General features: G+C 41.8%; 1 protein-coding gene across 3 annotated transcripts in view; it reads left to right on the top strand.

The window, feature by feature from the left end:
• Positions 1-858: 858 nt before the first annotated feature.
• SUN2 (Sad1 and UNC84 domain containing 2) overlaps positions 859-16691 on the top strand; it is a 304040-nt gene continuing 288207 nt past the window's right edge. For 2 of the 3 annotated variants that reach the window (XM_082266172.1, XM_082266170.1), the window contains exons 1-2: positions 859-1132; positions 1499-1587. The gene's annotated coding sequence lies outside the window, so the exon portion shown is untranslated. Of the gene's footprint in view, positions 1140-1498; positions 1588-16691 lie in introns of all 3 variants that reach the window. The other variant, XM_082266171.1, reaches the window with a different exon arrangement.

Genomic DNA, 16691 nt, shown 5'->3' with positions numbered 1-16691 from the left:
GCAACATACATGTGGTAATATACTGCTGTTGACTGGCGCCAGGAAAGGAAAATTATGATAAGTATTTGATACAAATTTCCTGGTGCCAACATGGCAGCATACATGTGGTAATATGCTGCCATGGATTGGGCACAGGGAAAGAAAATTAAGATAAGTATTTTATATGATTTTCCTGGTGCCAACATGGCAGCATCCGTGTGGTAATAAGCTGCCATGGATTGAGCACAGGAAAAGAAAATTATGATAAGTATTTTATACAATTTTCCTGGTGCCAACATGGCAGCATACATGTGGTAATATGCTGCTGTGGATTGGCGCCAAGAAAGGAAAATTACAGTAAGTATTTGATACAATTTTACATTTTTTTGACCAGGGAGCCATGTAGCTTTTTTAGCTTGGGAAATGATTTTTTGCTATCTTGCTAAAATAAAGTTTTCTTTTTTAGTACCAAAGTCCTAGTAGATAAACAGAGTTAGTATAAGCAGTTTTTCTCCAAACGTGTGACCTGATAAAGGAGAAGGTTTTCTGATACAATAACTACCGAAGATTAGGCAATGCTCTGAGAAGATAGACAGATTTCAAAAGCCAGGAAAGCAGAAGAAGGTTTAGTGAGAACACGAAGAAGAAAGAAATGGGGGGGCGTGAGGGGAGGTGGTTCCACAGACAGACCATGAGACACAGACAGAGGGCGGGAGAAGAATCACAAAGACAGAACACAAAGAGGCGCGTGTGGAGGGAGGAGAGGCTGAGGTCTGTCAGGGAGGCGACAAAACACGGCGGGATACATGTCAGGGTAGAATGCTTCTTAAAAATGCGCGCCCTTTAGGCAGAAAAGCGCGTTCTTTGCATTGCTTCGGCCTCCACACACTTATGACGTCTTGTGGTACAGAAGCAGTTAAGGAGGCAAGGAGCCAAGTACAGCCTTTTCCTGCAGAGAGACAGTGTAAAGTCTGCCCCCACCCTTTCTATTCAAACCCTCCAACAAGGAGGCCGCCTCAGCCTAGACTGACAAGAAAGGCGACCAATGTGCTTCCTGTGTGAGGCGAATGCGGACAGCTGCATCCTCAGATGACAGCACAGTGTGTGTTTGTGTCACTGTCACCTGCGCACACACGGGGCTGCACAGACAACGGTACTTTGTGAGCTGCTCTTTGTCACTTTGTCCTGCTCAGACTCTTTTCTTTTGTTTCTGTTTGTGTCTGTCTGTCCCTCTGCTGCTGACTTCTCATTCTTTGCTGCCATGTCTCCCCTGTTCTAGGTGCAATGTCTTCCCCCTTCTCTTCCCCTGTGACTGGACCCTGCTCACTCCCTCGATATTACTCCCTCATGAACTAGGACATTGTTTTCTATTGCTTGTCATTTTGCTGTCACTTTAATACTATTCATTCAGTCATTTGTATTTTAGAACATGTTCAGGCAAGCTGTGTGTTTTCTTTTCTCTTGTTTTTATTGAGTTTCTTATTCATTAATCTTTAATTCTATTGTTTTTGCTTATTAGGATAAAGCAGCCTCTTTGGCACAGACTGTTCTTCATCTACCTCATTGGTGCGATATTGACCATCGGACAGAAGACTGGATAAGTGACCGGTGAAGACTGGAGCATCTTTGTGCCGTCACAAAAACAAACAAGGTGACTATGCTTTGGATATCATCCCTATTGCAGCTGCTGTAAGAGAAAATGATAAACATCAGGATTTCGAATCCCTTTACGGTCAATAGAATAGTAAAAAGAGGTGTAGCGCTAAACATGTGTCAGATAAAGTCCATATCCATAAGGAAAGGCCAATGTAAAGATAGTGTCCAAAAAATGCTCAACTCTTTTGTGATTGATAGAGGAACCACCACCGTCACCCAATTGTGAAGTCTCTTACCGGATTGAAATGACCCTCAATACAAAGGCCAATATAGCAGGGGCTCTCACACAGATGGTACAATCCTAGGCTTCCCCAATAGTCTCCTCATGGATCTTAAGGCTACATTCACATGTGGGCTTAGCGGATCACGGGCAGAATCACCGCAATTCTGCCCGCGATCTGGAATCATTGCAAATCGTGGGACGCCTGTGCGATGCCTGTGATTTGCGATGGCACCCTAAATGCTGTGCGATGTTGCGATTTCCACCTGCCGAATCGCGGTAAAGTCGAGTAAACAGAATCGCGGGACACAATATGCCCAAAAAGGTACAGGAGCTACTTTTGTGCGTCATGATTCTGTTTGCGCGATGTTTTTGATTCCGGATCGCGGGCAGAATCTAAGTGATTCTGCCCGTGATCCGCTACGCCCACATGTGAACGTAGCCTTACAGTGCACCAGATAGTGCTACCTCGAAAATCAAAAGTGTCAGCAAGACAATTATTGTATGTTCTTGTTTTTAGCTTTGTAACTTTGTAGAAAATGATTTTCAAACTAGATCTCCATCACAGACAACCCGCCTGTTAAAACACAGCTACTTTACGATCGCCTGACACTAATGTCCAGTGGCAAAAAGGTGAGCTTTAGTGGCGGTTCACACTAGTCCGATGCCAGACATCCCATGTGATTTGCACTGCATTGCTGTGCAGATCACATGCAATGTCTATGCGGTGCGAATTCAGCCATACAAACTGTGTGGCTGAAATCGCATTCGCACCAAAAGGTACAGGACCCTTTTTTTTGGGTTTGCACTGGAATCAGATCGCATGAGTGTTCACACTAATGCAATCTGATTCCTGCACCATTTCACAGTTCCCACTGCGATCTGCAAACCAATCTCCGGGTGTCATTACCTTTACATTGACACCCCCCCAGCGATTCACAGATCTCAGTGTCAACCACTGTGCGATTTTGATGTGATGCAGGAAACAGCACTCAATCGCAGGGTTTTCCGCATTGCACCAGTGTGCTCAGGAGTCAAGGAGGTAATAAATGCTAAAGGGAACATTTATTATGTTGCAGTTTACCAGTGCTTAGATGTGATGGCTGCATTCATTTTTTTTAATGCTTTATTTATTTTTACCTGGTGATCTGGCCACAAAGGATTTTGTATTTCAACAGCACAAGCTGCAGATGTAGAGGGTTGAGACAAAACTTTTTATCACTGATAGGGGTGTTCATAATGATCAGCTTTTATTTATGTAAATTTTTTACACCAAAGAGAAAAAAAAGCTGTTGCTTTAACTGTTTAAAGGAGAAATTACGGGTTACTGAAAAAAAAACAAAACCATACATATTCTTGCATCTTTGTGATGCTGCAGGTGTACCCCACCAGCACTAAGACTGAGAACTGAGCAATCAAATTACTAATCTTTCAGTTCTCAGTGAGCTCTGAGCAGAGAGCGGTGACTGTCATTCATCGCTCTCCACTCTGTCCCTCCAGTGCTCACTGGAGTGACAGACTGGAGACAGCGGGCACAGCTGGCTTTCGGCTCTCAGCTGCGTACTGAGAGACTTAGTCAGCTGTCAATCAAGCAAGTGCTTAGATCACAACAATATGGTTGGGATCCTTCCTTCTGGAGCTGTTCTGTGATATAAGTCGACAGCAGGCTTTAGCCTGCTCTCCACTGATTCTGGGTCATAGGAGAACACAAGTAAGTTCTCACCTTTTACCCAAAAGAGAAGTATGGCGAAAAAAACTTTGACCGTACTTCTCTTTTAAGCAGTGTTAGCTGAAGTTTGGCTTCAATTTATTAGGGCATCTACTAATGCATCTAACGCTCCCCTCCTCCTAGACTGACAGTGCTGCTGTCCAAAGGTGCCCTTGTGCTCTTTCATCCAGAATGTAAGTACTCTAATATAAGAGACGTGTTACTTGCTGAATCACCAGGTGAAAAAGAGGGGGAGAAAAGCCTAAAAAAGAAAACGAATGCAGCCACCACATCTAAGGATTGTAATACCCCTAAGTTATAATACCCCTTCAAGGTATTCTCTGATCAGACGAGATAGAGGTTATGATGTCACCACCCCACCTTGTCACTGTCCAGTTACAGGCTGGGGCAGGTCCAGGACAACCTGGGCTCGGAGGAAGTGGGTTGAAGGATGCTGGCCATCAGTGGGGAAAATCGCAGGATTGAAGCTGAATATTGCAGCAAATGCTGGTTTTGTTATTTTATCGGGCTTTTCATTTTTATCTTTAATATTTTTGGTTTTGCAAAAAACCTGTGTATTGAAATCTACTGATTGCTATGTGGTGGCCTTATATGAAGTCTAGTTTCCACACTCGCATGTCTACAATTTATTTTCCTGCCTACAGCCTTTCAGGGTTTAGCTTGCCACTCTTTTTTTTCAGGGCTGCTTTGTTTGAGGTCTGTAAAAGTCATTGAAGGATTTAACATCGTTTTAGTGTAAACTTTGTGCAAGGATCCACCCAAATAATTAGTTACTTCAATCACAGGTGCTTTAAGAGAGCTGACAAACTGATTCCCTGCTTGCCTACTAGACACGTTTAACCTGTTTCTGGCTGGAAATCATATGCATCATATTTATTGGCATCGTTTTGCCCTTCATTAGGTGTAACTTTTTTATTCTTATAAAGGAATTTTTTTTGAAACCTTGAGGCATTCTATAATAGCCATCAGCCTGGTTGTCACAAATCCAGAGGAAGTATATTGATAAGGACTTCTGATTTTAATACTCTGATATTCATACTTACAGGTCAGCGATTTAAAAGGTACCAAAATAAGAGTCAGCACAACACTCCGACTTGAGTTTTTAGGATATCAGCATTACCCACATTTCTCTTAGCGAAGGTTTACTGTAAAGTTTTTAGATGACAGTTTCAACTCTTTCATGCATGAATAATGAAAGTCACATTCAGAACTTTTTCCCCAGTGTTTTTATTACTCTTTGGACAAAGAAAGAAAAAAATTGACTTTATTATTATTTTTTTTTTTAACATTTTTCACTGTGTTTTTCACATGTCCACTCGAGTAGACTGCATGCGTTTTGCCTTTCTATCACACTCTGCAAAATATAAAGACATTAACCATTAGGCCTCATGCATATTGGACATTTTTAACGTTGCTCCTCGGGGCATCTGTCATTTTTTATTTATTTTTTTGCTTCTAAACACCCCTACATGTTAGTCTGTGTCCATGCACACATAAATGTTTAAAGGAGTTGAGACAGGGGCGTTTAGAGGCAGAGGCGATTATTATTCTGACCTATTAAATTAATTGACGTGCCCTTATGTGATGATAGGAGTCTAGTCTCCTTTTGTATCATCGCATAAGGGCACATAAGATCAACCACAACCTATATGAAGCAAGGAAGCAGCAGTATTGCCATTCAGGGGATATTGCATACCTGGCCAGGTATCTCACTGACACTTCGGGGTGATTCTCTATCTGATATCCATTTACCCACTAAGAGGAACATCGTTGGATGGCCTACTTGTTTCCTACTTTTCAGCACAAGAAGCACTTTTATATGTTTAAGCACTTTTAACATATTTACACGGACACTATTAAACAATTTATAATATTTATAATTCCTATTTATATGGTTTTAGCTCATGTAGTTCATTTATTATTGTTTTGCACTGTATCAGTATGGATTGTTTATATGCACTATGCACTTTATTTTATTATAATTGCAGTGGATTTATAATTAGCACATGTATGGTGCACAGTTTTTATGATTATAATTCTTTGTTTAATCACTAGCACACCTATTTCATATAGCAAGCGCTATGTGAAGTGTCTATCAGAGCTGGCAAAACATCCAGTGTGCAGTGGGCCTTACTCACACAATGGAACTTATCTGCTCAAAATTATGTTTTTGTTAAAAAAAAAAAAAAAAAATGCAAATTACATTCTAATAGCATAATTTAATTCCGGGCTCGACAAACCCCGGGTGCCAGGTTGCATTGGCGACTAGAATTAGCGACCTGGCGCCTGGGCTGCACTGCAAGAGGTGTCCTGTCCCTTTTGCACCCCCCCAACCACTCACCGAGTGCACGGACTACTGCGCCATCCGAAAATTGAGGCCGCGGCTTTTCGGCCTTCTTCAGTGAGAGAACAGGGAACTGGCGCCCTCTTGTGGTGGCCGGGAGTTTGACAAGCAGTAACTAATGGCTGTTTCCCCTGCCTGTCCATCTCCTTCCCCAAGAGGAGATGAGAGGGAAGTTTTTGCAGGCTTCGTCTCCCTGTCCACTTACCTTTGCTTAAATGGTAAGTGGACAGGAAGTGTGGTTATTATTAGTATTATTAATTTTTTTTTTTAATTATTTAAAAAAAAAAAAAAATTTCTTTTTTTTAAATTATTATTATTAAAATAAAATGTATTTATCTTTTTTCAATTATAAAGAAAAATAAAAAATAATTTATTTTTCTATTTTTTTTTTTTTTCAATTATTATATAAAAAAAAAAATATATATATTATATAATAATATATAATTTTTTTTTTTTCCTCATCGCCATGCCACAGCCGAAGGCCCCTTTCACACCGGCTGTCTGATCAGGTCCGTCTGTCAGTTTTTCAGGCAGACCTGATCGGACCCTTCAGTCTCCTCTATGGGGCTGTAATCTGCCGCCATCTGATCCTGTCCGCCAAAAACAGACTGATGGTGGTTCTATTTTCTATCCATCCCGTGGATCGGATCAGATGGCATCAGTCTGTTTCCATCCGATTGCGCTATAGAGGAGAGTGGGGTTCTAGTCGTCTTTATGTGTAAATTTAGTATGTTATTTTTTTGGAAATAAAGCTTGGTTGTTTGTTTAAAAAAAAAAAAAAATGGCTCCCAACTTTTTTTTAGCTGGCTCCTAGATTTCAGGAAAATTTGTCAAGCCCTGATTTAATTGATTTGCAGTCAAAAAAAGTTACTGCAGCTGTAATATTTTCAATAAAAACAAAGTCCTATTAATTGTATGAATTGAAGCTGAAATATAACCATGATACATAATGTCCAATGTAATGGACAGATGATTAATTGTAATTTCTGCCCAAGATAAAAACAGTACTAGTAAAATTTAATTACAATATGTTTCATTATGTGTTGCTTGATGTTACCATATTTTATGATCTTCAAGGGTCTCCTCCTATAGAAGTATTGGCAAGATGTTCCTAAGCTGCTCAGCCTTTCTGGGCTTCTGCTGGCTATTTTGGTTTTGAGAATTTTTTGTTGTACTTTCACTTTTTGTTGTAATGGCTTTCCAGTGGGTGGCAGAGTATGGAGTGACACACTAGCATCCACTGTGTATTGAGTGATATGCCTCTATACATTCTGAACTCTTGCATATACAAGAAAACCATTTTAAATAGCTGTCCACTTTAGTGATCACTATGCATGAAAGGGTTAAATATGTCCCTGCCCCCCCCCCTGAAAATTTAGCATTTCTTTTAATTAGCCTTTCATACAGACAATATATTTTGGAGTTTTATGAAAAAAGTGCCAAAAGTATTTTTATAGGATAATTGCTAGGTTAGGTTGCATTCATTTGTTTGGTTGGTTTTCAAAAGTTGTTTGGTTATTGGTTGAACTAGATGTACTTGTCTTTTTGTGCAACCAAACTATGTTTGGAATTGGTTAAAATTGCTAGGAAGTTTGTGTGTGTGCAGACATATTAATCCTATGGTTGTCAACAGACCACATGCTAGTTGCTGTTCATTTGCCAGGAAAAATGTACAGCATATTGTTATCTTATGGCTCTGGTCTTCCTGGTTGGACTTGGATCAAAAGTCATAAATTCAAATCCAAGCTGCAGCATAATTAAAATCATGTGTCTAAAACGAAAGTAAAAGGACTTCAGAAATTCAGAACCCAGATTCATAAGTGGTTTTGGTTTGTGAGATTTTACTTCCCCTGATAAAGCAAGGAGAGTGATAGATTGGAGCTGTAACCCATGCCAACCAGTTTCCTTGATGCTTCTGAAAAAAAAAAAAACACATGAAATTGTAAACAAATGCTTTAGCTTGGCTCCTGAACTGCTTCAGAACAATTATGTATTTTACCCTTTCATTCATTTTGTGAGAATAAAATTACCTCTACAAGCTGCATCTACATTTTTACATTAAATGGTAAATAAAAACACATTATTTGAAAGATTCTTTAAATATAGCAGTATTTGCCATAGTGCAAGGTTTCTCAGAAAGTTCATGACCGAAACAAAAATCATAATATATTTTTTTGCACCATGAGATACCAGCACTTACAGTGGTGGACACCATTGTCAGTTTTGAAGCCAGATAGGTAAAGGTGTTATTGGTAGTCATTAGGGATGGGCTCAGGTGTGTTCAGACCCTGGTCCAAACCCACCTGAGCAATCCCGCCTGGAAGCTGTCACTGCACACTGCCAATCATGAGCAGCCTAGTCAGGGAGTGTGCATGTGCAGCTGCGGGTGGGAAATACCTCACTGCCTATGATTGGCGGTGTGCAGCGGCGGCTTCCTAGCGGGATTGCTCAGGTTGGTTGGGACTAGGACGTGAAAACGTCTAAGCTCATCCCTAGTAGTCATGTACTTCAGGAAGAATGGTGGGCCGCTTACTCCTAAATTATTTCCCCCAACTTCCTATGTGCTACTGACAAAGAAGTCTGCCATTATGTTATGTATTCGAGAGAAGATTTTTAGGCCTACCTAAATAAGGTAAAAATTAGGCAGATATTTAACAAAAAGTAAAGCTATAGTTTTTTCTTCCAACACTACTGATTTGCATTAGTGGAGTTGATATTCTTTGTGGACAAAAATGAAGCAAATAAAAAAGTTGGCCAAAATACATAAATCTAAAGTACAGCATTGACAATTTTATTGGATTAATATATCTATTATCTAGCTAATATGCACCAATCACACTATTGTACCATAAACTGTAGATATAATTTTATGTAGGGGAAATTGAGATCTAATAATGATTTCAGGAAGGGGCAGAGGTTCCATAGCTCTGTTTAAGTTCTGACCAGACCACCTTGCCATATATGCAGGAATATTTTTTATTTGCTTTGGCAGGGAACAAATGAACAGTGTAAGCAGTAGTAGGGTGAAGTTAAGGGTGAACCTTTAAGGTTGTTCTGCAATATAGGAAATATAAGAGTAACTACAACATCAGTTTACTATTTAAAAATGTGGCCGTAGGCAGGTGGGTTGAATTGCTGTAGTTTCCCCCATTCTGACATGGACCTGTCATCTCCCTTTAGCTGTCATTCGACAAATATTGACCTAGCTAGAAGCTAATTAGCTGCAAAAGCTGCTGCATGTGCAGACTATCCAAAAATAAAGTCAGCAAAGTATATTAGAGATGTGAGCACACTGCAAAGGGCTTTTTTTATATAGTTGTCCTTTCTGGAACTCTATCCCTCTTGTGTGCATTGTGCTGCCTGTGTTTATCTCAGTATTAATGCACATCGGAAATTTCAACATAAATAATTCTTATGGTTGGGAATAACTGTCTCCTGGAAAGCCCTGTACCTGGCCCAGGAAATATGGAGACCCAGATTTCCAGGTCCCCATTTCTGAAAACACAATTTTAAAGGCAATTAATAATATCCTGATCCTTCCCCCACTGAAGTTTTTGGGAGACAGGGAGACTGAAAAGCACAGAATGCTTGACAGAAGGCTGGGATCCAGTCACAAAGGGCACAACCTATCCTCTGTGTACTAGTCCTCCATACTTGTGTTTCTAGATAATCTTCTAAATGTCTGTGTTTCTGATCCTGAATATATACAGAATAAATCTTAAGACTTACAAACATATAGGAGTAAAATGCATTGTGGCATGGAATGGATCCTTTCTAATTATGCATTCCCTGACCATTCCAAATGAGATGATGCATGCCTCTAATTTTTCCTTATTGTAGTGTCATGGAAGCAAGGAACCTGTTCAGAATAAACATCTCCTGGGCTACAATTGCACCTAGAGGCCATCTAAAAGCTCTGCTCAACTTAGTAATGGGACATTGTAGAAAATGACATTTACTTTCTTTATTTGTTATTTCTATAATGGAAGTTTATAGTGTTTTCATTACTGTGTAATGTGAGATTTAGGATTGCACTGCACTTTATTGTATATTATTTTAATTACCACTTTAAGACCCCATTCAGACTAGCGCAACTTGTCAGCCTGACAAGTCGCGCTCGGTCGCTCGCCATTGATTAGCACAGGACTCGTTCTAATAGGAGCGACACAAGTTGCTCCGACTTAGAAAAAGGGTCCTGTACTACTTTGGGGCGACCTGGGAGCGACTTGCATTGACTTCCATTATGTGCACCGCGACTTCACAGGTCGCCCCTCGAAGTCGGATCGCCTCAGTGTGAACCGGCTCTTAATTTTATGTTTTAGCTACCCTTCAAAATAAACAATGCAGTATGTGGAAAGCTTAGATGCCTATGAATATTCAAAACCATTAACCAGGTAGCTATTTCAGGGTCCACCTAGAGTCTCGGGATATTCAAAAAGTTGTGCCTTGGATAACAAGTACATTTATTATTTTTCAGGATAAACTTAATATACAGGATATCTAAATACAAAATTTTTTTTTTTGCAATTTTGGATAAAATTGGGACTGGCTAAAACTCCCTGTCAGGTTTTTTTTTTTTTTTTTTAATGTCTTTGGCCTGCTGGGGAGTTTTCCCTTCAACTCCTTTCCTAAATTGAAGATTCTGCCCCACCAAGTGCTGTTATCTTGTCTAATGAGAGTGGTCATTGAAACAAATCTCATAGTTAAGAAGGAATGGCAGCTGGTGGGGCATGGCCTTTAAAGCGGAGTTCCGGCCACAAAATCGACATAGTCCATTTTGGATTATCCGCTTGCTTTTGGTCAACTGAAGAATAAATGGATAATTAAGATTTTTTTTTTGTTTACTTACCTTGTTATTGAAGAAAAATATGCTCACCTTTCTTCCACTTCCTCCCTCTGCGGCCGCGGCCTGCGCCGTCACTTCCTCTTTGCATTGATTCCTGGGAGCTGAACGTCATCGCTCCCAGGAATCAATGCTGTGGAGGGATGATGCGCCCGCACTGGAAGTGACGAGCGGGGCCTGTGCAGGCGCATTCTGGGAGAAGAGGATGTGCTGGCTTCAGCTGCCCACATCCGAGATGACAGCGCTGGAGAAGAAATTTTCATGGTAAGTATTTCTTCTAAAAGGTAAGTGCGACCCGCGACAGTACAGAGGCTCTCCATTGTGGAATGTACTAGCCCTGACTGTCCTGGGGGTATTTTTATTGAAAAAAAAATTTTCGTGGCAGGAACTCCGCTTTAAGTCATACATAAGTAAAAAAAGAAACTCATTTCTAAGAGGCAAAATGGGAGAAAAGTTTTTTCTGCTCTTAGGAAGAACATTAACCCCCTTACAAGTATAGGCATTAGATCTATGGCCTAATCTCCAATCTTGTCTCACAATATCTCCACTCATTTTCACGAACCTTGGCTCAAAATATCACCCAAACCATCCTCTCTGCTTTTCCCAAGACCTCGTGCTCGCTAGGTCTATTGTCTCTTCCTCCCAAGCCCTCTGCTCTCTAGGTGTCAGGAACCATGAATCAGACTGAGACAGAAAATGCAGTAAAAATCACACCTTTTAATGTTATGGTAAAAAAATGGTACAGAACAGTAAACGTGGTCAAAACATAAGCCAGGGGTCGGAAGCCAAAACAGGAAGTTAGACAAGCCATTGATCAGGAAACCAGAAATCAGCGTAATCGGAGGCAGAGGAACAGGATCAGGATCCAGAAGGGACGTCTTCCGGGCAAAGTCTTTCACAGGAACACAGCAGAGAAACTTCAGATATGTTGACCAGGGGAAGGCCGGAAAGGAATGAACAGTGTAGCTTAAATAGCCAGAAGGGGCTGGCTGTAGGTGGGACTTACTAGCAGATCATGATAACCAGGAGAGCCACTGAGGAAACAATAAGTGCTGACAATTATCCGACAGCTGAGCAGCCTGAACACTAAGAAGAGAGCTGATGTGAGCCCAGCCCTTACACTAGGTCTATTGTCTCTTCCTCCTATGCTCATCCCCAGAGCCTCTCCCATCCTCTGGAACTTTCTCAAAATCTGTCCAGCTATCTCCTATTCTGGCTACCTTTAGGGAATCCTCTGAAAATTCATCTTTTTGGGGAAACCTATCCCACCTCCACCTGACAATTGAATGTTTCATTTTTTCATCAGTCTATCCCCCACAGCTTATTACTCATTACCTTTTGTACCACTTGCCCCACCCTGTTAGATTGTAAACTGTCATGAGCAAGGCCCTCCTAATCCTCTTATAATTTATTGTATTGTAACTGTACTGTCTCCCTTTATATTGTAGTAAAGTGTGGTACAAACTGTTGTCATCATATAAATCCTGTATATTAACCTGTTTCCGACCACCCGTCGCCTTTTTACTGCGGCAGGGTGGCTCTCCTGCGCAAACCGACGTAGACCTAAGTCGGTCGCAGGTGGGCAGCTAGGGGGTGAGCACGCGACGGCGCGCCCACTTGGCAGCAGGGAAACCAATGCACGGGTCAGGTGGCTCAGATTGCGCCTGACACCCGCGTTCGTTCCCCGCTGAGAGAGAAGAGCGGTCAGCTGTTGTAAACACAGCAGACAATTCTTCTCCCTGAAATAATTATAGGGCCTCTGTGATCCTTCTATATAGGATCACAGGTCTCTATGATCATTTCAAAAGCCACGCCCCCCCTAGGCTCACATTTAACCCCTGATCACCCACAATGTTAACCCCTTCCCTGCCAGTGTCATTATTACAGTAACAGTGCATATTTTTAGCACTGATTACTGTAGTAATGTCACTGGTCCTCCCAAAAGTGTCAAAAATTTCAGTTAGGGTTCCGATCTGTCCGCCGCAATGTCTCAGTCCCGCTAAAAATCGCAGATCGCCGCCATTACTAGTAAAACAAAAAACAATAAAAATTACATAAATCTTTCTTGTAGTTGGTAGACGTGATAACTTTTGCGCAAACCAATCAAAATACGCTTATTGCGATTTTTAAGGGGCCGAGATGTATCCCGGGGAACTATAGGCCGGTCAGCCTAACATCGGTAGTCTGCAAGATTTTGGAGGGGATGTTAAGGGACCATATACAAGACTTTAGTAATGAAAACTGTATTATTAGTAGCAATCAGCATGGATTTATGAAAAATCGTTCTTGCCAAACCAATCTATTAACCTTCTACGATGAAGTGAGCTGCCACCTAGATAAAGGTAAGCCTGTGGATGTGGTGTATCTGGACTTTGCAAAGGCCTTTGACACCGTTCCCCACAAACGCTTACTGTACAAACTAAGGAAGGTAGGTATGGACCATAAGGTGAGTACCTGGATAGAGAACTGGCTCCAGGGGAGAGTTCAGAGGGTGGTGATTAATGGGGAGTACTCGGATTGGGCGGGTGTGGAAAGTGGGGTCCCCCAGGGTTCTGTCCTGGGACCAATCCTGTTTAATTTATTCATAAATGATTTAGAGGAGGGGATATCTAGTACAATCTCAGTATTTGCAGATGATACTAAACTAAGCATGCCAATATCTTCTATGCAGGATGTGGAAACCTTGCAAGCGGACCTGAACAAAATAACGGGGTGGGCAACTACATGGCAGATGAGGTTTAATGTTGAAAAATGTAAAGTAATGCACTTTGGGGCCAAAAACCAGAAAGCAAGCTACTCACTAGGGGGGGAGCCTCTGGGTGAGTCTAGGATGGAAAAAGACTTGGGGGTACTGGTAGACAACAGGCTTGGCAGTGGCATGCAATGCCAAGCCGCTGCAAGTAAAGCCAACAGAATACTGGGATGTATAAAAAAGGGGATTCACTCCAGAAATAAAGAGATTATTCTCCCACTCTACAAGACTCTGGTCCGGCCACATCTGGAGTATGCTGTCCAGTTCTGGGCACCGGTCTTCAGGAAGGATGTGCTGCAACTGGAGAGAGTCCAGAGAAGGGCAACAAAAATAATTAGGGGAATGGAGGACATCAGCTATGAGGAAAGACTGCAAGCACTGAACCTATTCTCTCTGGAGAAGAGACGACTGAGGGGGGATATGATATCAATGTACAAATACTGTACTGGCGACCCTAGCATAAGGAACAAACTATTCAGAGAAAGGAGATACAATAAGACACGTGGCCACTCACTAAAACTAGAGGAAAGGCGGTTTAACCTTACGGAAATGCGTAAGGGGTTCTTCACTGTAAGAGCGGTAAGGATGTGGAATTCTCTTCCACAAGCAGTCGTATCAGCAGGGAGCATTGATAGTTTCAAAAAACTGTTAGATGGGCACCTTAGAGACCACAACATACAGGGTTATACAATGTACGGTTAAAAGCAAACACACACACATCATAGGTTGAACTGGATTGACTGATGTCTTTTTTCAACCTCACCAACTATGTAACAAAAATATGTAGCAGAAAAAAATTGGCCTAAAATGTTAAATTTTGATTTTTACATTTTTTTTTTCTTTTGAGAATGTTATATAGCAGAATGAAAAAATATTGTTTTTTTTGTTCAGAATTGTCGCTCCTTTTTTTTTTGTTTTATAGCGCAAAAAATAAAAATCGCACAGGTGATCAATTACCACCAAAAAAAAGCTCTATTTGTGGGGAAAAAAAGGACATCAATTATCTAGGTACAACGTCACACGACCGCACAATTGTCCGTTAAAGTCACGCAGTGCTGAATCACAAAATATGGCCTGGTCATTAAGGGGGAAAATTTTCCAGTCCAGAAGTGGTTAATAAAAATAATCTTTGGCATGAACTATGAACAAAGCATATCCCTCTACAGTGCGTACTTGTTTATATTCAGAGTACTACGTGCCATTTCTGTCTGCTGAATTTGTTCCTCTGCTATCTGTCACTTATGACAAGTTTTCCTGACACCAAGAGATAACATATTGACAGGGGAGGGAAGTCCAGCACACAGCCTGTGATTGACAGCCTCAACTCTATTCCTGTGTGTGTGTGGGGGGGGGGGGGGAGGGGGGCGGGATCAGCTTTAATTGGCTCTCGGCTATAGTAACCCGGAAGCAATGACCCTGAGTAGGGATTTGGGGTCTTAGTACCTGTCGCATACCTAAACAAAAAAAAAAAGTTTAAAGCAGCAGTGTAAAAAACAAAAAAAAACTAAATAAAGTTATAATGCAAAAAAATTTAAAGTGCCCCTGTCCTCCCATGCTCGTGTGCAAAGGCGAATGTGCGCGTCAGTCCTGCACACATGCAAACCTCGATCATCCCACATGTGTGAGGTATCGCCACGAATGTCAGATCATGGACAGTAATTCTAGCACTAGACTTAGGCAGGCCATAGACGATTCGAATTTCGTTCGAAAATCGTAAATGGCAGTGTTATCGAACGATTTTCGTATCGTTAGTGTGGTATGTAAAACGTTCGATTTTCGTACGACAGCAAAAATTCACATATCCAACATGTTGGGTTTTTTTGCGAAAATCGGCCGAATTTCGTATCATTAGTGGGGGAGTTGTATGATTTCGCCTAACAAAACACAGAACAGTAGGGAGTGTGTCCGGTAGAGATGTGGTTAAAATGCACAAAAAATAATGTTTTGTCGTACGATTTTCGGCTCACATTGATGGTACACTCGATGATGTGCACGAGTTGCGCTTTCGTTTATCGAACGATAAATCGTACGTAATTCGAATCGTCTATGGCCTGCCTTACTCTATAAATCTAAAATGGTAACCTGTAAAGACTTTAAAGCCTTTTCACCGGCATGCACAATTTTAAAACATGACATGTTTGGTATCTATTTACTCAGCATAACATCATCTTTTATATTTTACAAATAATTGGGTTGTGTATTGTGCTTTTTACATTAGGTAAAAACTGTGTGACATAAAAAATTGCAAAACCCACCACTTTATTCTCTAGAGACAAGGGCTGAACTATAGTCGATGTGATATCGACTATAGTTCTGCGGGCGTGGGCGATATTCATATCGCCGAAGACACGATATTTAGCATAGGCAGGGAGAAGGACTCACAGTGCTGGCAGCCGACACATCCGTTTTGCTTTCGGCTGTGATCGGAACTCCGCCCCTCCAGCCCGATGCAATCCAGCCCTCCCAGCTCTGCCTCTAGTATCCAGTCGAAAAGTACTCCGCCCATTGTCTCTCCTAGCTTGGCTGCATCGGGGGCGGGATCAGGCTGTAATGTTTTGTAAATAGATTCAATGGAGAGACAATGGGCGGAGTAATGGTCGGCTGGAGACTAAGAGGCAGAGATGGGAGGGCTGGATTGCATGGCGGCGGAGAGGCTGCAGAGCGCCACAGTGCAAAGCAGCAGGAGAGGGGGGAGAGACGTCCGGAGCATGGCGGAGGAGCACCGGGGGACAAAGGCTGCTACCGTACTACTGCTGGGACACTCAGCCCGCTTCCTCTACACTCCGGCTCCGACACAAGGCTCGGGCTGTCCGGGCGGGAGAAGTTCTACAAGTGTGGCGGATCCCCTGGCGGAGAGCTGAGCTCTGCTCACTGATCCCTCCTGCGGAGACTGTCCGGGGCGCTGTGTATACGGAGCTGGCACTGGGTGCGAGGATGTTCTTCTACCTCCTACCACCACTGTTAGTCCCGACTAATCCACACTGTCGGTGTCTTCTGCATTCCACCCAGAGAAATATTGCGATATATATTGTTGAAAACCAAATATCGCAGTGTCCTTTTTTTCCCCAATATCGTGCAGCCCTACTAGAGACTCTCTACTTTACTTTAAAAAATATATGTATGAAGGCGGTCCTTTTTGCCAGCCTGTATTTGTAAGAGGAGTCTGGG

Source organism: Pelophylax lessonae, assembly GCF_965119305.1.
Source record: "Pelophylax lessonae genome assembly, chromosome: 8".
Taxonomy (NCBI): Eukaryota; Metazoa; Chordata; class Amphibia; order Anura; family Ranidae; genus Pelophylax; species Pelophylax lessonae.
This window is presented reverse-complemented; position numbering and strand designations above follow the sequence as displayed.